Source organism: Phyllostomus hastatus, unplaced genomic scaffold (genome assembly GCF_019186645.2).
Source record: "Phyllostomus hastatus isolate PE091 unplaced genomic scaffold, TTU_PhHast_1.1 phas_scaffold_345, whole genome shotgun sequence".
NCBI classification, from domain to species: Eukaryota; Metazoa; Chordata; class Mammalia; order Chiroptera; family Phyllostomidae; genus Phyllostomus; species Phyllostomus hastatus.
In genome coordinates this window covers 20,523,494-20,546,600 of record NW_025334024.1, presented here as the reverse complement: position 1 = coordinate 20,546,600, position 23,107 = coordinate 20,523,494, and the positions used below count along the sequence as shown (strand labels likewise).

Sequence of the window (23,107 nt, the reverse complement as noted above, 5' to 3'; positions counted from 1 at the left end):
ATCTCCCCCAGAAATGTCCCTACCAATTGGAAGATGGGCAAGGACATGCCTCTAAGAATGTCTCTGAAGGAACATCCTCTCTGGGGTTCCGTAACTGGCAGGGCACACCAGGCACACCCACAGAATGCTGCCAGTGGGTCCTGAAATTCCTCTTGAGGCTAGATGCCCGAGTCTGGGACAGTGGGGGAGTGTGTCTCTGGCTCTGGGCCACTGGACAGGAAGAGAAGCACTCCCCCTCTCTAAGACGGTCTGAATTCCAGCGGCAGTGCTCCTTGAGATTGCCACGGTCATCCACGGAAAAGACCCCAAAGAGCAGAGTTTGGCTGCTTCTATGTAAAATTTAAATATGTACTTCATTTTTTTAAATATTTAAAGGATTTCATTTTACCTTTTTATATAAGACAATCAAACCATTTTGTAGATCCTAGGGGATGGACCTTGGGAGGGATTAATTCTCTTGTGTGGCAGAGCCAGTGATGGAAAAAACAAGACTCAGAGATAGGTCACCTTCTTAAAGTTCAAGAAAAAGAATGTGCTTTTCTTCTATAACATGTCATATGTCCAGGGAAGGCATCTTACTACTGACTTATTCAAAAGTCACACCTGATCTAGTTCTAAAAAGTATCAGGAACTGTTTGTAAACTGTGACTGTTAAGTAGGAACGTGGATTATGAAAACAGCAGCGACCGCACCAACTCAAGGCATTTTTAGAGGAACAGCTGATTCAAGTGCATCCGTACAATGGGATCTTTCTGCTGGCATTACAAGAGGTCAACGTGCATACGCCAGAGTGTAACGATTTCAAAGATGAGTTCATTGAGAAAATCAAATCGCCTTATGAAATTCAATGCACGATCTTGTTTATGTATTATATTAGTGTGCATATATGTGTGTGTGTATTCATAAATAGTTGGGTTTCTTTTTTAGTGTTTGATACCAAACTATAGCTACCTGTACAGCATGGTCAGAAAAAGACTGTTAGTCTATAGTCTATAATAGTCTACAGTATTTGAATCTAAAAAAAAAACAAAAAACCAGATACTTGTTCTTTTGTTGAAATTAAAAAAGAAACAAAAATTACAAAACAGCACAGGAGCCACTTCCGTAAGAAACATTTCCCATACAGGGATAAAGGTAAACGTGAGGCTCCTTCTTTTTCATAAGAAGTCAAGTGCATTTTCCTTCCTCCTCTTACCCCCCTCGCTGCACCCCTGGCTTCCTCTGATTAAGTACTTCATTTTTAGTGCATTTTCCACATCTTTAAAGGCAAAAGTTTCTATAAACCCAGAGCCCGGCAGCTGCCGGGTTCTGACTAGCACGAGGCAGCAGCAGAAGGAAATCTTTGAGAGTCTGACCTTCTCTGCCTGGTCTGACTCCTAGTCAATGCTCCCCTAATAACGTTGCTGGGATCACCGATAATACCGGCCTCCGGCTATGGTTCCGAGTCCCCAGTGCAGGCCGCTGGGCACCACTGATGGATCTGAGGAGTACTTCAGTAATTTCATTTTCTGGTTGAAAGGACATTTTGATCTGAAGGTTTTTTTTTTGGATACATCTTAAAAATCATTGACATTTAGTTATCTGAGGGACTTCAGATTATCTCTTTCAATCACTTAATTGGACACATATTACAACTGAGGTTCAGAGAAGTTAAGTGAATTTTCTAAGGTCACAAAGCGAGTTATTGAAAATCATTGTTACATATATTAGGACATTCTCTTGGCTTGTTAGCTACATTTTAATGAGTAGAATTTAATCTTCCTGAGATCCTTAGGGCTTTTTTTTTTTTTGCAAGGCCTGCAATCAGTTTGAACATCGGTGATTAGCATGCCAGTAAAACAGCTGAATGATGGGTTAATGTTTCACGTTTTTTTCTCTTTCTTTGAAATGTGTATGATAATTATGAATTACTTCCCCCACAACCACTCCCCTTGCCATTTCACCCTTTTCTCTTAAAAGTAAATTTAACAAATAGAACACTTTCAAGTCAAAAAAAAGTGTGCAGTGGGCCATGTTCTAGAAATTTGAACTTCTACCGTTTTTTAATTCAATTTCATAGAATTTAGAGTCATCATTTGTAATAAGAATTTACAGGAACCTGTTCAGTCCCTTCTGCCCTTTTTCCCTTTAGATTTCCTTTCATGGCTGTTTTTTCTTTTTTTTAAAATAGACTTTTCTTCCGAAAGTATCCCTATTTCAGAAGGCAGTGGTTATCAAAGTTCTAAACAAATTTATTCTTAGACCTGAAATGCATGTGCTCGCTCACTGGGGGCTGGGGGCTGGGGGCAGGGGGTCTCTGCCCGTCTGGGAACTTGTGATCCTGAAGAATGCATTTCTGTGGGAAAGTATGTATATGTATATTACTTTCCAAAATAATTTTTCTAGAATACACAGAAAAGAAAGGACAAAGCATATTTATATATTTTTTTTCCAAAACAAGTGGATACTGTCAGCTACATGCAGGGGTTAATATATAGGAGGAGGACCACCCCCCCAAAAAAATCCCAGCATTTATTTATTAAAACTCATGTATTTACTCTTACATGTTTAAACTTCAGTCACCTCCAAAGTATTCCCCATTGGATGCAATACACCTATCGAGACATTTTTTCCCCTGATTGAACAGTGTTTGAACTTGTCAATTCTGAGGCCATTTAGTGCTTCTTCCATTTTTTATTTCATCACTTCTGCACTGGCAAAATGTTTGTTTCCCTTTGAGGACTTTTTTTTTTCACCCAGGGAAACAAAAAAAGTCGCCAGGGGAGAAGCCAGGGGAGAAATCAGGGGAGTAGGGAAGAGGGTCATGATGTTTTTGGTCAAAAACTGCTAAACACTCAGTGTGGGTGGGCAGGTGTGCTCGTAAATCACCCAACGTGAAATGGGCAAACGCACTGAAAGAGTTTTCAGAAAAATTCACTGAAGCCAAGTGTTGCCTCTCATGACACCACCAGCTGGTACACAGGCACAGGTGGGTTCCTAGAACACTCACCTAGTGGGGGAAGTCTGTACCCCAAGGGCCCGCCCTCCAGTAGATAATTCTGTTGGGGGGGGGGGTCCCCAGTGTATATACCGTTTATCAATCTTTGCAGATACATGAAGCTAATTGCAAAAGAAATGGTCTCAGTTTTAAAAAGACAGGACATACTTATTAATTTGTGTAAGAAGGAGGAAGTTTTAAAAAATGAATCTTGTAAAATAGTCTCATGGTTTGCTGAACTTACATTGGTTTTTGACACTGAATTTTAAACGATGCGGTCTGGCAAAAGTAGGTTTACAGTCGTAAGTATGTGAAACATAGAGTTTACTCTTGTATTATTATCCATTAATTATAGCATTATTTTCCATATGAACAACTTTACTTTGCCCCACCCTGTATTTGTAAAAAAATAAATAAAATAAAAATCATTTCTCTTTTTCATCATTTAATGGAAGAAAAAATGTTGTATTAGCCTACCTGCACCTGAGAAGAACTCATCTGCCGGATCTCAGACAGTTTTGCCACATGTTGGGCTGACAGGTAAATACCAATGGAAATAAGGAGGCTTTGGGAACCTATCCTCATCAATGCAACTTTTTCTGCCTCTCAGATTCCCCATTCTTTTCAGACTTTAATTACTCCCCGCCTCCCTAGTCCTTCAGGATCGTGTGAACGCTGCCCCTGTTGCAATAATTATGTACGAGCACCTGCTTTGTGCACGGGTGCATGTCGCGTGCTCGGTGAGACACCAGGGTTCGCAGACACGATTCCTGCCCCTCGGGGGATGTGAGAATAATGTGGGTCACACTCTGGATGGAAGTTAAGAAAGCACTTTTCTTCTTCTCTCCTACTGTGTGACGTCTCCTTTCATGATCCGTCTTCCTTGCCTCTCAAGAGGAGGTCCTTACGAAAGCAAGTGTTTGCAGACGGCTTTAACTCTGCACGCTGGTCCCAAGGTATACAGAAGATTTAACAGCCCTGGCACTGTCTGAGTCTGTGCCCATGAGCAATGAATGGCCACGAGCCAGCTTGCATGCTTGACGGGTGACAAACTTGATATATTGACACCCAGACTTCCTACTTCACCTTTTTAGTATGTCAGTTGGGAGTGTTTGAAGCACACATTATAGTTTCCACAGAAAGGACAACTGTAGAGCAAATTAGATACTTATGTCATGAAAAAAAGTGATATTTCAGCTGCACTTTAGAACTGAACATACACCAAGTTCTGTCTAGTTTTCAGTGTAGGAAGTCACTTTAAAAATCCCTCGAGTAAGTGGACAGGGGATAGATATTCCACAGAAGATTGATGACCCAGCAGTCAAGCAACTAGAAAAATTTACCTGCGAGGAATGGCCTTGGTCTAATTTCTTCTTTTGCATCACCCGTTTATAAACTGCAGCATTCTAATCAGTAGGAGACAATGAGCAATTGTGCCCAGAGTGTAGTGGTGATGGGATGAGCAGGCCTGTGAATGAACAATCAGTGATGTCACCTAAGCCCAGAGGGCAGGACACAGATGGAGTGGCTGGATCTCCGGGGCTGATTGGAGAGCCTTTCCTGTGGCCTGAGGATGCTCAGGAAGCTTCTGGCCTGTTTATATACAGTGAGTAACTTACATGTAAATACACTGTAACTTACTTAATGTAGAAAATGGGAAGGGAAGAGGGGGAAACAAGATAACTCCCCTAATAAAATACGATTCTAGATTAAGTCATTTGATTTTGATGCTCTTTTGGAGAAAAAAAATCTCTGGGAATAGTATTGGTCAGGAATGGGTCTGTTCCTTTTTGTCCCTGGTAAATACCTGCATAGGAGAAAACAGTATTGTCTGCTCTGAACTTACTCGTTCATGTGCCTGGACTGCTGGTATATGCCCAGGTGTTTCCTCAGGACCCTCGTTGAATTTCAGAATCTTTCCGGATTCAGCAAAGCAGATTTTCTGATTCCCCCGTACTCGACACCCTCCTTTATTTTTGCTTCCCATTTATTGACTTTACATTTTTTTTTCTGGCACTATCCTAGATCAGGGTTGGTGGTTGATTTAAAGTCTCTGCAGGCACTTACCTGTCTCCTGTCTACGTTGGGAATGGATTCTGCTCCCAGGTGGAGCAACTGGAGGACAACACCGTGAAAGGATATTGGTGTCCGTCCTGGGAATGACAGGATGAGCAGGTGTGCCCATGCCGCATATTTTCCAACCCTTCGACCCTGAGTGTTTGTTTCCAGGTCCCTAACACTGTATTTTTAGTGTCCGGCTGTTTCCTTTCTCAGTGACTTCAGTTGGACTCGGAAAGAGCACGTCTTACGGATGAAGTTATGTATGGAGTGTGTCAGTACTGAGCTCCGTAAGTATGGAGTTCAACAGGGAACATTTCCAGGTAGAAACAGTGTTTTTATTTCCTAACATGGATCGGTTAGCTCTACTTTCCCACTATGCATCCCACAAATAAAAAGAGCATAAACGTAATTAAAAATTCTATTAAGAATATCTTAAAAACAGTTTCCTTAATTTGAAATCAAAGATAATGAGGCGAGAGTAGGAAGGAAAGGTGATTGGAATTGGCCAAGTGGAAGGAAGCATTTTAAAATACGGCTTCCTGCAAACTGGCAAGAGGCAGAGCCGCAAATGCAGAGAGGATTCCTCCTTGGAGGTCAGAGCTCTCCCCTCTGCCTTGGCGGGCTGTGGCTGCTCAGTCATGAGCCAGCAGCACCATCTAGCGGTTTGCAGCGATCCTGCACACGAAACAAACAAAAGAGCCCATCTCAGTAGTTTGATGCTACAAACTATGCTACACAGCTACACTGATGTCTGCGTATAGGTATCTGGCCTCCTACAGAAAGCCTGTGAAGGAATTGCTTCCCATTCCCATCAGGAAAAGACTGCAGAGTTTATTATTGAGGGCCATTCAAGGCTTCACTCAGGAGCTAAGCTTTACCTCCCCAATCTCCCTCTTTAGAGGACAGTCACTGGCTTTCAAATAACTGGGTACCTGCCATGCCTCAGGCTTCATGCCAGGCACTAGGGGTGCAGACAAGGATATATTAGGGATCGTCCCTCTCTACTCCTAACCTGCACATGCACACCCCACCATATGGAGAAGCCTTCTGTCTTATCTGTTTAAACAGTTTCTGAGCAGTGAAAGAAGTAATAAGGTTTCAAAGCAATCCTGACATTTCAAAATTCCTAGTTCGGTGCAAAACCATCAGAATGATCTAAGTGGAGTCGTTTATTCAAATACGGTTGAATGACAGGAGATCTTATGGCCTTTGAGTAGTCGTTATCAAACTTCAGTATGCGTGAGAGGTACCTGGGAGACATTTATTACAGGGCAGAGTCTCAGGCTCCAGGCCCGCAGTGGGTGGTGCAGCCCAAGATGATACATTATATTTGAATGTGTTTTTCTGGTATTCGTGATAGAAGTGAGCAACAAGTTGGTTTGCAGAGGGGAACGCTCTAATTTTGATTTGCAGGGGAGCTAATTAATCCGAGGATAAGAAGCCAGAGGTATCTTCTTTGTTTTTTTCCCTCATTAACTGCCTCTACTTACTATTCAGAATAAATACTATTGGAGGGCCACAGCAACACTGCAGTCCAGGAGTGATGACCATTGAGCTTAGCCATCCTTTCTTTTTTTTTAAGATTTTATTTATTTACTTTTAGAGAGGGAAGGGAGGGAGATAGAGATAGAGAAACATCAATGTGCAGTTGTTGGGGGTCACGGCCTGCAACCCAGGCATGTACCCTGACTGGGAATCGAACCTGCGACACTTTGGTTTGGCCATCCTTTCTATTTTCACCAGACACATTAGTTCTACTCTTGATAACTTGGTCAATGCTGCGTACTTAATTAGAATAATGTTAAGAATCATTCTGTTAAAACATGGGCCACATTTTGATCGAGGTTATCTTTATAAACAAACATACCCCATTTTGATCGAGGTTATCTTTACAAACAAGCATACCACATAAGAGTATTTGTGTAGTGGGCCCCTGTTAGGTTGAACTGGAAATTCAGTAAGGCAACAAACTCACAGTGATGAGGCTGTGAGGGTGCAAGGAAGCTGAAAATTAGAAACTGGAGTGGCTTTCAATGCCCAATTCTACACCAAACACAGGCGAATTAGAACTGGACAAAAATTCTTCCAAGTTGAAGTCTATCTCGTTTTCAGTCCTTCTCCTTCCAGCAGCCTCTGTTTGGAAAATGCCCACGTGTAAATCTGTTATTGCATAACAGAGATGTTCACAGCAACTTTAATTTAGAATGTGTTTTGACTTATAAGTTGAAAACACTAAAAAGATAATGGTGAATTAAGTAATTATCAATCCTCAGTATAGAAAACAATAAAGTTATTAGAATCTTATCTATGAAAAATCTGTCGCAAAATTGCCAAACACTAAACTGTAAAAAAGCAGACAAGATTTAAGAGTATCTTAATTTTAAAAAGAATGAAATATAGAAATGCATGCATATTGAAAAATAAACAATAATAATTCATAAATTGTTGAAAAATATACTAATGATTACCTGTAGATCATTTGACAGTAAATGATTTTACTTTTCTTCTGGAACTTCCTTAAACTTTTTAAATCCAGCAGTTGTTATTCTCATAATAATCGAAGGAAACTAAGATAATATGATTATAAAACTAAGACACAATGTGACTGGACTTCAGACTTTCTGCTATTGTAGGGTCAGAGCATTCAAACTGCAGTCACATTTGTTTTTTGTGACCTAGATGTGTTTTAAGATGACATCTATTTATATGTTTATGTAACATTTAGGTACCTATGTTCACCCACCCTCCTCAGAACTGTCTGTCTGGACCATTCATTAGCCATTGACCAGGCCATTTCTTAAAACATTAATTATATTCTTGGACTGATTAATGTATTTGCTTGTTAATTGCTCTTAGGAGTTTGTCAAGTAAAAAAATAGGAGTGATGTATCAGATTTGATGGTATTATAAAGGACACAGTTTTATTTTTTCAGGTTTATTTTTTATTGCCTTTTTTCCATTACCATTTAGTCCCCTTGTATCCTCTCCCCAGGAATCACCACACCCTTGCCCATGAGTCCTTTTTTCTTTTTGTTCAATCCCTTCCTACTCCTAACCCTCCCCCAGAGCTGTCACCCTGCTCTCTATTTATGAGTCTGTCTGTATTTTGCTTGTTAGTCCAGTTTGACTGTTAACAAATACCACATGGTTTCGCTCCTATATGGAGTCCAATGAACATTCAATTCTTGACTGTGTGTCAGAGAAGTCCAGTATGTTTGGGATCCTGCGGCGTTGTGCTGTGGCATCCTGCATTTCCCCTAGCACAGCCATTGTTCCACCTTGTATAGTAACTGTTCTCCGTTCCTCTCCCTCACCAGACGCTACATGTAGTTCCTGGCTAGTATATTGCCTGGAAGCAAGCAGACCCTTCACGAGACTTCACCAGACAGATGAAAGACACACATCCCGTGGATTAGCACAACCCACCACGAGAAGAACTGTTGAGATTTTCAGCTGACTCTATCACACGCGGAGCTCCTGGAGTACGTGCAGAGACTGCCCACCGCAGCACCCGGTATGATCACTGGGGACTTCCCAGGGACAGTGACTGACTCTCAGTCGGATTTTTGAAAGGAAGAGGAAAGAGGCTCGGAAGGTATTGCAGGCAGAGAAGGGCGCGTTTAACTTTATGGAGAATGGAAGGACAAGAGTCGGTGTCAGCTGACATGTCTGGGCAGCTTCAGTGAGGAGTCCACAGGGGAAAAATACCGGGAGGCAGGATACATATGCAGCTCAGAGGGAGTGTGGGCACAAGCCAGGCCAGGAAGAACCAGAGAGTCTATCCCTGCAGAAGAAGGTGTGCCTCCTGCTGGGGGAAGCCCGCTGAGAGGGCCCAGCTCTGAGCCCGAGCCTCCCAGGTCTTGGCTGGATACACACAGAGAAATGGTCAGGGAGGTGGTTGCCATCGTTTTTCCCCTTTCTTTTTTTTTTTTTTTACAAATTTACCAGGTGACTCTGCTTCAACAATCATGTTTGAAAGGCACTGCCTGATGAGAATTACTAAAGAGCAATAGTTATTATTAGCTGGTTATATTCCCTTTGGGTACTTTGAAAATGCGTCCCTCCTGCACACACCTGCGGTGAATCCTTTCGTAAAACTGATGAAATTATAGGCGCTTTAAAAATATTTTCTCTCTCCCCTCGATTCCTTGTATGGTGCTCTTCCCTCTTATGTAAGTCCTTCCCTGTGAGTGATTCTTCTCCTCACCAGGCTTCCCCTAAGAAAAAGGTTGACTCTTTGATGTTCCCCTCTCTCCCAGCCCTTTGGCTTATCGCAGCTTTGAAGTGTCAATGGAGCGGGGCTCAAATGCTATCTCCGCAGATAGCCTGACCTTGCCAATCACTCGGCCTCCTCTCGGCTGCCACTCGGCCCCTTCTCTCACCGCCTCACGGTCTGCCTTTGACACGCTCACCGGGGGCTGGCGCTGGGCTTTGTTCCTCTCTCCGGAAAGTTCCCGGTGCCGCACTCTTGCATTCCCCGGGTGAACAGTGCTCTGGGCTCCCCGACTATATTAAGAATGAAATGGTCTCCGCTTGCAGAGGCGCACCGATGGCCTGGCATTAAGATGAATGCAGATGGTGGAGGTGAGGCTTCAAAGACGGGGTCCAGGTGGCGTGCCTCCTTGACAATATAGGTTCCCGGATCGAAGCAAGGTTAAAATCCCATATGTCTATTTTTTTGATGCAGGAACTGTTCTGAGCAGGCATAGTAATGCATGGCCCTTACTTAAGAAATTGGGTTTGTATTTGGAGGTGCCTAGGAAGAAAGTGTTGAATTTATACCGTTTTGCGAGGCAAGTTATGTTTGTGCAGACCTTGGGACAGGAAAGAAGGTGGAAAGGGAAGGGGTTTCATAACACTGATCCCTGTAAAATGAACACCAGGGCTCACTGGAGTATAAGTGCCTGGATGGAAACAGAGACATGAATTGTGTGTTTGCTGCTTTCGCTCAGCTTCCTGGACCAAAGCCTGAGAGTGGCCTTTAATAAGACTATGTCGAATAAAGAAATAATAAAATTAATTAAAGTCAGATATATAAATGACCTCTTAAAACATTTGGTTTATATGAGGTCCCTACGTGGCAGGCAGTGCTTTTCCTGTAACTAAAACTAACACTGAAATACTAAAGCTACTACAAATAACTGTTACTTGTATTTGAACTAATTCCTCTTATGGCAGCTCCTTTTTCTGTTTAAAAATAAATAACAAGTAGCCCCAAGTAACTTTAATAATTTTTTTCTTGTTCACGTACAGTTGTCTCCGATTTCCTGCCACCACTTCCCCCCTACCCACCCATTATAATAAGTAAAAAAAAAATAAGGGATGTATGTGGGGACGATTGGGTACTTTAGACAAAAATGACAAAGGGTGATTTATGTCAAGATAAAACCATACAGACTTGACATTGTCAGCACTAAGAAGAAATAGTCTAGGTATGTGCTTCTTAAATGTGGGAATGACACGGACGTATGTACGTCTTAGAAAGTTCCCTCTATTAATAATACGGACACAAAGTACCGGTGGGAGTGGGAGGAAGGATGGATCGGGGAAGAGCGAAACAGGTCAAGTGGGAGGTCATGAGAAGTGAACCAAAGCAGAGGGAGAAAAATTTTACTTTGAATTTGAATTTCTAATGTTTCTTAAAGTTAATGATAGAAAGACTATTAATTACAACATTTGCATGATTACGGGTAGAAAACAAACAGGAGAAAAATAAGATACATCTTAAAGGGCAACTCCGTTTCACCGGTCTGTGGGAAATTCTTGGGCTGGTTACTAGTTCTGAGTAAGCCCCAAGCTGAATAAAGCAGTGGTGACTTTTGCATAAAACATTCCATCAGAGTTTCTGAAGGCAAAATAGCCCTTACGTGGTGAATAAGATTTTAAAATTTCATCTTGAATTAAATACACAAGGAAAGTACATTATTTCATCCCTAGCAATAGGCTGCTATTTGACATTCAGATTTATCAAGCAAGTTAAGCATCTCAGCATTTGAGCCAATTTTGGAGGAAGACACCTTGTCATAATTTCAGTTCTTGTCACGGAACCAGTTCTACAACAGTGGGAGAGGTAGAAATACGTCACGTCTCCTTAAATGTCATCAGGGCTGGAACACTGACAATGTCAGAGCGCATGTCCCTCAAGCCTATCTCTACAGAGCTGAAATACGTCGCCTTAGAAAGTCAGCCTCATTTTCTCTGTCCTGTCTCTTCTAAAGACGATGGACTCTCCCTGCATTCTCTGCCTCACAAGTAAACAGGCCCAGTTCCTCCCACAATACTTAACGGTGGTGATTCCTGGAGCCTCGGCCAGACGCACTAACCCTCTCCGTCTGCATTCCAGGTTGACAATGCACTCCTCAGTGAACAAAATGACGGCACTTGGAAAGTCCCCTTCATAATCCCCTTACTACACGGCAATCAAGTTATTCTTCAAACGCAAATCTTAGCGTGAAATCCCCACCCCCTGACTGAAATTCCCGATAGCTGCGTGACGTCCTTTGGGAAAAGCTTGGGAATCTGTTGCCACCCCCCCAAAAGGACCCGCATGCGCCTGACACACTTTGCTTTTCTCTTCAGCCCATTGTGCACACTGCTTTCCCTCCTCGTGGGGTGCCGTGGCGTCACAGTGGCTTCCTGCACCCCTGAGCACCAGGTCTCTCCCAGCCCACAGCCTTCGCACCCACTGTTTCTTCTACGTCTTCTCTTCCACTTTCATGTTGCAATCCTGTCTTATTCCGAACCTCATCTTGACAAGTTCCCTGACACCACTGAAAAAGTTGCTGTCATATTGTTTTACCGTGGCTCCTATTAATCCATAGTATTTCATAGTACTTAACACAGTATTACAAGTACTCTTAGCATTTAAATAAATGTGTGCAAACCTAAGCTTAGCAGCCCCTCTCCCCTACTAGATAGCAATTATGGAAATACATGTATTGTGTTTCCTGAAGCATCCTCAGCAGGAAACACAATTCCAAACACATAGCAGAAATTGATGATGACTATTTATTGAACTGAATGTGTTCAAGTTAATATCTTCCTCGAAAAAGAAATACCCAAATCATTACTCGTGGGGCAGAGAGCATAATGTTCTTCAGGTTGGGGGTGAAGTTCTATCAGACACCTAATAGCTGTGTGACTTGGGGGGAATGCTATTTCAACTTAAAATGTTCAGTTTCCTCTGACGTATAACACAATGGGGTCAATACTCCCATCTCCTACCTAGGCACAGTGTGGCGGCGGAGTAGGATTAGTTTGTGTCAATCTCTGAGTGCAATCCCTACCCCAGAGCAAGCTCTGGCGCACTCTGGCTATTTGTCTCCCCCGAGTCCTGCATGGACTGATCACTACTGATCACTGCTGGCTAACTGGCGGTTGGGATGAGTGGATCCCCATGCCCAGATAGGAATGTCCAGGGAAAAGCATGAATGAGGAACCTGAGCATGTGTATTTCGCCTCTGTTTACACCAGGGATGGTCTCCGTGGCATCGTGCAATCACACGAATGAACAGATGTCTTCGAGCCTCGGTTTCCTTAACTGTAATAAAGGAAGTGAGAGCAGAATCTTTCCACCCTCTCTTTCAGCACTGGAATGTTATGGGTCAAATATGCTTTGTAGACAAGACCTTAAATCCTGTAATATTATTTGAGGCACATTTGGAGTATCTACTAGTCTCACAGTTGGCCTCCGGCTCTGTTTATGCAAGCAAATTGAAGAGGAGACACGAGGCTATTATACAGCAGAGTCTAGGAAAAGGGGACTCATTTAACCTGGCCTGTCTCCATCAATACCCTTCCCGTGGTGATCGCTCAACCCCTCATTTGACAATGGAGACAGAGCCCGGGGAAGGTTCCAGGGCAAGTACAGATTGAGATAGTGAAACTTGCAAAATCCATGCTCACTGCAGACTGTTTGATGATAGGGGATTATATGCTGGCTGAGAGCATCGTGTTTTGATGTCATGTAGTTTAATTTGCTTAACTCGACTGAGCTGGCAGTAACTGCCGATGGTTTTGATTACACAATCAGAACGGAAGTTTTCAAGTACAGCAGCAAATGTGTGTGCAGGGTGCATGGAAGTGTGAAGCACCGCCGCGTTCCAATTTTTTTCTCTGTCGTGTTGCATAAAAACAGGGGATGGTTTTGTGAATTAACAGAACCAGGGCGACAGAGTTGGAAGGAGGGGACTGGCGTTTGAAGTAAGGTCTTCCGTAGCATGGCTCTGCTCTCGTCACCAATATATTCTAATATTTTCCCTGTTTCTTGAAACTCTCCATCCATCCGGGCCTCCTTACACAGTTCTTCCGTTAGGCTGCTCCTCTTCCCGTGTGCAAGTCTGGACCTTGGCTGCCCTCTCTGCTGGGGCCCCCCTCTCTCATCATCCCCCTTTTTATTATACTTTTGGTCTGGTCAATTTCAATTTTCTTTCAGGTTTTAGTGAAACTGTAATTCCCCACAATGGGCTTTCTTTTAACCTTTGGATGTGCTCCAGCGACTCCCTTCTTATCTCATTTCAGCTTGGAACTATTTCCAGAGAGAATGCACCACAATTATAATTTATAATTAGATGTTTACTCATAAATGTACCTTTAACTCCTTTCTCCCCCCATTAGACTATAGAAACTGTGAACACTAAGACTGTTTTTGCTTTGCTTAGACCTAGGTTCCCAGCAATGCACAGAGCAGGCACTCAGATGCCTTTGCTTCCTGAGGCCCTGGGTGACATGTCCCATGCAAGGCCCAGAGCGGCAGGTAATTGATAAAAACAGTCTTTGAAAGCATGACCTGGGGACATCACTCCTCTGAACCCATATGTATTTCTTCCCTAACGAAAGAAGATGCTGAGCGGAATGATTCCTCCTGTTCCATTATACAGAGGCTGAAGCGGCATTAACTTCTGATCTGTGAAGACCTCTTTGTGGTTTGAAATGGATTCTTTTTCTTCATCGTTGCCCATTTACAACCCGTCCACGTCCTTAATTCACTAACAACCCCATAATCTAATCTCTTCTTTTTCTTTGAAATTTCAAAAACGCGTGACAGCACATTGGAAGACATTCTAAGTGGATCATGAGGAAACGTGTTTCCCAAACTCGATTCTGTCTCCAAATGCCTTTTCAGATCCAGTGAAACCACTGGGCATCTTCAGCGCTTGGCCGGAAAGTGCTCCGGTCGTGGTGATGACAAAGACCCTGAGTCTTGTCCTGAACCTCCCGAGTTTCAAATTTGTGTAGTAACTGGAGCAATCGGGCGGGAGGGGGAGCAGCGCACGTGGTGGTGGCGCGTTCTTGCCGAGGGTGACAGGGCCTTGGGAAGTGTCAGAGGTAGAAGACCTCTCGCTAATGAGAGGTTGCTGGTGGCAGCGCCGTGTCTCCAGGGAAAAGGGCTGAGGCTGAATCTTCCCCCGGCCAGTGTCTGAATTGGCTACATCGCGGGGTATGTGGGAGTGGGGTGCTGTCTCTCTCTTTTTTTTTTTTTTGCACACGTGTTCTCTTTGTGAGATTAAAATGTTTGCTGGTCTGTCACTTTCATGTTTATTTAATCAGGGTACCCTTAACTATCTTAACAAAGACAGGTAAATCACACCCTAAACTAATGCGACAGCTAAGACAAATTATACTTTCCTGAATATTCAAAGCGTTTTCTGATGAGGCAAGTTATATGAGAATATGTAAATTTGTTTATTCTTGAAGGATATCAAAATGGCAGTTTATGCAAATTAGGGGGATGAGATTTCCAAATGTAAAACCACAGGATTTTATGATTGTAACTACGTGTTAATCAAGAGACGAGATCCCTTAAGCAAAAACTCTTTAGTTAATTTAGGTGTGATAAGAAACACCGAAATATGCCAATGTTCACTCTAAATTCCATCCTAATATGTACACTAGGAAATAATGTGCTGTTATAACACATAAAGAAACAGAGTGGATTTGTGTTGATGCCACTTCTCTCACTGCTGCTTTTCCTGGAATTCAAGGACCAAGGAGAAAGAGTTGCCCCAGAAGGCACCCAGAATCCAAATTTATTTATAGGAGCATTAGTCTCATAAATAAGAAAATCCTTATCTCACCTCACAGAGTTGCCTTGAAATTCTCCCAATGGAAGCCAAAAAGAGTTACAAGGTGCAGTTATAAATACAGAAAACACTACAGGTTTGAAAAAAAGCTTGTTCCTGTGCCTCCATTTCACTCTCCAACACGCTGACCTGGGACTGAAATCCAAATCTTGGTGGGTAAATTAGAACAACAGTATACCGATGAGACCTGAGAGCGCATCATTTCTCAGGGCCCTGAGAGTGCAAAATGTATGACGGTGATTGTTGTGCTAATGTTTGCCGGAGGGGTCCGGCCAGCCGGAGCAAAGTCAATTCATCTCTTGAAGTTTACTCTTTAATTGACACAAAATGCAAGTCCCTGGAATGAGAATTGGCTGCTACCTTAAGGGCTCTGGGTACTTTATCTTAATGTTTTATTGATGGAATTCTGCAGGCCCATCACTGGGACAGCATCAGGAGGCTCATTAGTGAAACTTGCTCACAATTCCAAAGATCCTTTACCTATTCTCTTTGCTGGTTTGAAAAGCAGCAAAGGCAGAGAGAATGATTTGAACAGCGGCTAAAGGTTTTCTGTTTTGTTCTGTTTTGTTTTTCCAAGAAGTCATGAACCGCTTTTGGCATTCCCTTTTTGTATCTAGTATTTTATTTCATTTTCTCCTTTTACCTGTGGTTCCCCCAGAAGGAGCTGGCTCTTCTACAAATCGAGTATCTCTGTCCTGACAGGTTTTTGCTTTTGTTTTCCCTTTTAAGCTGTGGCCTGTGTACAGTCTGACTCAAATATGCTAAAGACATAACTTTATGAATAATCTGTTTTGTCATGTTAGATAGGGCAAGATTGTAAAAATTAGGGTTTTATGAATAGCATAAGTTTATATATCCTACATATTCAGTGGATTTGTGTCTCTAAATTCCTTGGATAATCTTCACTCCATAAACATAGATAATTTTTGAGAAGGTTAATTCACTGTTTAACTAAATGTTCTTTGATCACTTTACTTACAGAGGAGTGTTTCTATACAGTCCAAAATAAAAAAAAATAAATCCTTTCATCAGGTAATTTCCAGAATTTATCTTCTGAAAAGGTCATGTGATCACATTGCACATAAATGTCATGGTATTTTAAAAAGCACAATATGCAAACGATATTGAGAGTGATAAAATTACACATACCCATGGATTAATGTCCAAAAAGTGTTTATGAATAAATTATCTCTGTGCAGGGTAGGTGGCTGGACAGCTTCACGGGGTAATGCTCTCTCAAGAAAGTGTGAACTAATTAATGTAAACACACTTTTTCAGTGTTAATGCATTTATTAGCCAAAGAAATGGTAGAAAATTAAGTGGACAATTTGCACAAAGTACATAGGACTGTCGGACCACTCTGTGCGTAAGTCTAGTGAGTGGGGTTGTGGCCCCAGGCCCGTCCTCTCTCCTCACAGAGCACGACAGGTAAACATCGCTCTAACCCTAACCCACTACACGGCTTTCCTCAGTTTACCTCACAGAGAAAACAGTGATTCAGGGTGATAATTCTGACCATTTTGACTCCTTGTATTTGAAATTCCCTTTGCTAAGAATATTACATTGGAGCTGATTACAATAGCTCTCTAAATATTACACTAATAAATAATAAAGTTAATGTAATTTTCATTGGCTGGCATATGATTCAGGTCCTTTCACTTAATAATTATGAGGCATTCATGGCGTTTAAAGACAAAGAGTGTCTCTAGTCTTGGCGAAATATTTCTAGACACCTGGGCTAGTTGCGCCAGGCTGTTTTGCTCTCGTTAGCCTATGAAAAAAATGTATAAAACAGAGTAAGCTGCTTGAAGGTAGGTGCCTCCAATCAGGGTGCGTATTACAGACAGACTAATGATCCCCCAGGCACGGCCACACCCTCACCCCCAGTGCATGTAGATATATTACCTTACATGGCAAAGAGATTTTTCAGGTGAGCTTAAGGTTTCAGATCATGAGACAGGGAGATTTATCCTGATCGCATGAGTCCCTAAACTAGGAGATGATGGCAGAAGAGGGGCATGACATGAGAAAGGCCAGGCTCCCTGCTGGTGGATCTGAAGCCGGAGGAAGGGGCCGTCAGCCAAGGACAGTGAGAAACAGCTTTCACCTCATACGCAGAAAGCAAAACAGGGACCTGGTGCCTGGAACCCCAGGGAACTGAATGATGCCGAAACCTAAGAAGCAGGAACCAGATTCTCCCATAGAGTCTCCAAGAAAAAACACAGCTTGCTCACACCTTGAAGTTAGCCTGATGACATTTGCATCTGACTTCAGACGTACAGAACTGTAAGACATAAATGTGTGTTGGTTCAAGCCAGCAAATCTGGGTGAACTCTGCATGCAGCAGTAGAAAACCAATATACCATGTTATGTACTTCATTTGTATTTCTTCATTGTAGACATTGCTCAGGGTTTTCTGAATATCCAATAGTAAGGAATTTTCATCAAGTTCTACGGTGAAAGTATTGTCCTGCAATATTGCTCCCTTAGACAGGGTAGAGCAAAAGTAGGTTGATAGTTGTCCGTATGGGAAATAATACAATAATTAATGATAATAACAGAAGAATAAACTCTGTGTTTTGCATGCTCATGACTCTAACCCGACTTTTGCCCCACCCTGCGTGTGAACCGGTCAAACTGATAGAGTTTGAAGTGGAGTGTTGAGAACTGGGTTAAGTGTTTTCAGTCCTAACTTTTTTATTTTGATGCTCCAGGCAGCTAAAAGATCAACTCCTAGAATAATATTTTTAAATAAAGAAACAGGATTACAAAGAAAGTTGATTATGTTGAAATACAATGATCAAAATTTCAATTCTGACATAGGAATATAGGGTCTTCCACATTAACACATTAAATAACATTTCTTTTTTAAGATTTATTTATTTATTTATCTTTAGAGAGGGAAGGGAGGGAGAAAGAGAGAGAGAAAGAGAGAGAGAGAGAGAGAGACAGAGACAGAGACAGAGACAGAGACATCAATGCGCGGTTGCTGGGGGCCATGGCCTGCAACCCAGGCATGAGCCCTGACTGGGAATCGAACCTGTGATGCCTGGTTCGCAGCTCATGCTCAATCCACTGAGCTACGCCAGCCAGGGCTAAATAACATTTCTCAAGTATTGTAAATTTAATTAGCATGTTATAAATAATATTGTAATATATTTGAAACACCATAATAAGGTATTTGTGGTAGCCACAAGTGACAAACTATATTAATGACACTGTGGCCTGTTTTCCACTTAAACAGAAAATGTGCAGTGAGGTATATCTTTCCCCTTCTGATTTCACAGCACCTTGAATTCTATCATAAGGCCATGGGTAGAATTTCTCCTCTCTCATACATAGACTGATCAGACTTCAAGTCAACCAGTGAAAAGTGACCCATTAGAGATGAATCCAAAATATGTATGTTTTTAAGACTGTCTGCAATTTATCTCTGAGTAATATGCACCAGTCACATTCCTATTAGCAATTCATTTTCCTCAGCTCTTATCAGAGCAGAACATTCTTCTGCTATATTGACCTGGGGGACAAAATGGCAACCTGTTGTTTTACCCTTTATTTTCTGATTGCTAAATTAAATTTTGCCATTTGGAATGATCACATTTTTCTTTTACATCTTATGTGAATCACATAGAAAAGTGTCCTATGTCTGCAACAAGATAGATGCTGTATACTGTGGCACAAATATAATAATGTTCAAGATGCTTACAAATTAAAGGGAAATTAAACAATTAAGCATGCAGAGAAGTAACTGATAACACAGCAGATTCACCATGTGCACACTCCGTTTGGTGTGTGAGTGAATTGGGAGTGGGGGTCCGATGGGCAGGACGAGCCAGAAGTGACCGGGGTTGTTTAGGTGAGTTTAGGGACTTGTTCAGAAATGATGTGATGACTGAGCTTGCTCCTAAAGACTAGAAGCCCCCTAGTCAGGGTGTTCCAGCTTTGTACTATTGACATTTTGGCTTGAATCAGCCTCTGCCATGGTAGGCAGCCCTGGGCATTGTAGAATGTTTCGTGATATCCATGGCCTTTTTCGACTAGATGCCAGTTAGTGCCCCCAAGGTATGACAAATACAACGTCTCCAGATTTTTCCCAAATTGATGTGGGGAGCCAAATCACCACCTCCCCCAGGTTCTCAAAGAACTAGTGCTCCAAAACCTTGCTACTCACTTTGTCCTGTAGACCTCAACATCATTAGCATCTCCGGGGAGCTTGTTATGGATGCAGAGTCTTAGGCTCCATTCAGAATGGTTGAATCCAAACCTGCATTTTAAGAAGACTCCTTGCTGATGGGAATACCCACTGATTTTGCAAAGCTCCCATCTGGACAGTGGAGGCATCCCAGAAATGGGAATACCAGGCACCTTGGCAAGAAGGCATGGCAGAGGGTAGAACGGAACAGAAGGCTAGACTGGAGAATGAAGCCAGAGCCAGAAGACAATTCACCTTGACCCAGTCATAAAAGCATCAAGATACACCCTGGAAAAAGGAAATTGGTGACCAGTTTGAATCAGAGAAAGAATCTGATCAGATTTGCCTTTACAAATAATTTTATGTTTGTGCAGGTTTGCTGCCACTTTAATAAAATGATTAGAATAGGGAGGGAGACTTGTGAATTTATTTCACGTCAAACTTGAAATGAGCACTTGTTAATTTTCTGGTTAATCTGAAAATGGGACCTTGTACAATAGTACAAGCTATTGTCAGACAGAAATGCAGAGTAACATTCAATATTTCTTTAAGAAGGAAGCCATGGGTAATGGCTGGAGAGACATCAGGTTAAGATTAAATCTTTATATCATATTTAGATGGGTTTCCTGCTGTTCCAGAAATTAATTCCAGTTAATCATGATCTTTCCACCCTTTGTCATTCTTTCCTCCACAGCTGAATTAGTCCCTAGCACAGCAGCCTTACAAACCGGGAGGCCTGATTTTCGAGTTTGGCCTGAGGACAGGAAGTCAAAAGCTGGCAGAAGATGGATGCTTTGCAGAAGTGACAAATTTAGTTTCCTGGAGAAAGTTGCTGACTGCAATGTTCCAATTGGATCAGCTTATCTGCCCCTCCAGATGTTGAAATAATGACAGATGCTCAGAGAAAGCTTGACAAGAGGAAGAAAAGAGCCTGCTGAAGGGTCCACAGCCTGTTTGTATGCAGGAAAATAAAAGCAATGCTCATTGAGATCCGTATTCTGATGAGGTGTGTATACACATCTTTACGCCAAATCAAGGCATCACTGTACATAAATCCAGTGTAGCGGACTAGAGGATTTTGTCCTGTTGGAAATATAGACAGCATGAAATTATAATTCTTTTCTTCATAGGGTTACTAAATCATTATATCACTTTATTAAATATGAAAGACCTCTGGGTACTTGTGCAGAGTGACAGAACTCTAGTTTATAATGACAATGCGCATGACTGCATTCCCCCAGCTGTGGCGGGTGAGGTGAGTTTCCTACTGTGTGCAGAATTTCTGGCATTTCATATTATAAATGTGTTTTAAAGTCATTAGCTTATTTCTAGGTAGCTAAATGACTTAATACTCACACAACAAGGACAAGGACAAATCTTTGTTTGGCAAGCTGAAATTCTGTGCAGGTGCCCCAAAACTCACATGTAATTGATTTGGTGGTAGATTAAAGACTGAATAGGTGATAGGTCAAAGAGTGAATGAAAAGACGAATGATTAAGAGTTGTTTGACAGGTTTGAAATGCACATAATTACATAGTGTTTGACATGTCAATAGTAATTTACAGGGTGTGTGTGTGCGCTTTGTGCATCAAGAAGACAAAATGGTGCTGCTTTATGTGTGTGTGTCTTTTTCCTGGTTTGTTATCCTTGTTTTTTTTCTCTCTGACTTTCTTTAAAGGGCGTCAGCCACCTCCTGTGAAAGCGACTTGTTCTCACCAGAGGAAAACCACCCAGTTGTAATATATGGTTTGCCAGATAAGAGAAACGTCTCTCCAAACATTTCACCTTTCCCAAGAGGTTCCTTTACATCTTACTCGGACTGCCGAAAGAACATCTCACCGTTCCCTTTGCAGTAAGTTCTCATTCAGGGCTGAAAAGCACTTGTTACTGTGAAGTGCTTTCTGTATTGGGTTGAAATCTAACTCTTGACTGTGCACTCTGAACCTTATTCCTCCGGTGAATCACTAGGGGACTGAGCTGAAAGTCGTGCTCCAGCTGGATTAACGAGCGTGCGGAGGAGCGGACACAGAGAACTCGGAAAGGGAGAAGAATTACAGAGTGGTACGGGCATGGGCTTAAAGAGGCATGGGCTTCATCATCCGACTTGGGTTTGGACAGAGAGTTCCAGAGCTTCCTTATGGTGTTTTGCAATGTGATGCCTCTCAGATTTCTCTTAAGTACATTTAAATAAGCTCTGGAGGAGACAGCATGTTCGCATGGCATATGTTTCCACACAGTCTCTGGTTTGAATGATTGACACAAACAAGCTAGAATCCCAGAACTCGGATGAGGGCATAGCTAGAGCTCTTTGGCCACATACATTCTTGCTCAAATCCTTCGTTGTGCATTTAGGAGAAAAAAAAATAACCATCTGAATCTTCCGAAGATCCACATGAAGTGAGCTGCAGAGATGGGAAATATAATTCAACTTTTAAAATTCCTAATGCGAGAACATGCCTATGTATTCTCTTTGCTGTCCATTCTCTGTATCAGTGGAGAGCAGATAAAATATGGATAATATAAACTTATGCAATAAAAATCTTACAGTTCCTTTAGGGATATTTCTGTTTCACAATCTGCATTCCATTTAATCAATTAATTAGTCAATTTCCAATCTGTAATATGTATAACAATGTATTAGTTTTAGTATAAGTGGATATCCTTTGACTAAAATGAATGTTTTTGTAGAAAAAATATATAACATAAAATTCACCACTTTAACCATTTTAAGTGTACAATACATTATTATTAATACATGCACACTACTGTGTAACAGCTCTCTAGAACTTTAAAATATTGAAAAGCTGGAACTCTACACCCATTGAACAGCAACTTCCCATTTTCCATCTCTCTCTCTTAGCATTTCCTAATCTGTATTGAATTCCCATTTGAATTTGCCACTTTTTCATGAAGTTAAACTTCATTATAAGACACAGGATAATGCTAGTGCTATTATAATTGTATTTGGGGAATAGTACGACAGTATCCAATTTTCATTTACAGTAATTAGAAATACCATGATATGAAAGTTTTGAAGGCTCCAATGCATAATAAGATCAGATATCTTATATGCCACATACTTTGATCTGAAAGTCTGGGCACGTGGGTGTAAGAGAACTACTTAATCTTCTTCAAAAAGCGATTGCAGCCTGACTGGTATAGCTCAGTAGATTGAGCATGGGACTGTGAAGCAAAGGGTCACAGGTTCTATTCCCTGTCAGGGCACATGCCTGGGTTGGGGCCAGCTCCCCAGCAGGGGGTGTACAAGAGACAACCACACATTGATGTTTCTCATCTTCTCTTTCTCCTCCCTTCCCCTCTCTCTAAAAATAAAATAAATAAAATTTTAAAAAGAGAAAGAAAAAACTTTTGTTTTAAAAAAAAGTGATTACATGCTGGGTTGAAATTTTGGAATATTTTAATGTTGACAGACCAGGGGTAGATTATTTGGGATATGATATCTCACAGAAATTCCAGGCTCTATGAAAATACCTAAAAGTAATAATAGAACATGAATCCACCACAATCTCAATGCAATAATAGCTACAATAATAGCTATAATATACAATAATTTACTGCATCAATAACTATTATACATGCTTTACTTGTAATGTATCTTTGAGGCTGTACCACAACCCAGTATGATTGATAGTGTTATTACTCTCATTTTGCAGAGGACAGTTCAAATATAGTAACACATGCCTGTGGTTAGAAACAAGGCAAGACAGCCTGAGTGGATTTGAAGACGGGAATTGTGATAGGTTCTGTGGGCTTCACCACGGCACCATCTC

General features: G+C 41.7%; 1 long non-coding RNA gene across 1 annotated transcript; it reads left to right on the top strand.

The window, feature by feature from the left end:
- Nucleotides 1-8,366: 8,366 nt before the first annotated feature.
- LOC123806092 lies at nt 8,367-22,545 on the top strand. Its single transcript, XR_006783424.1, has 3 exons — nt 8,367-8,552; nt 20,010-20,321; nt 20,995-22,545. It is a non-coding gene; the product is annotated as an uncharacterized LOC123806092 (long non-coding RNA).
- The last annotated feature ends 562 nt before the right edge of the window (nt 22,546-23,107 follow it).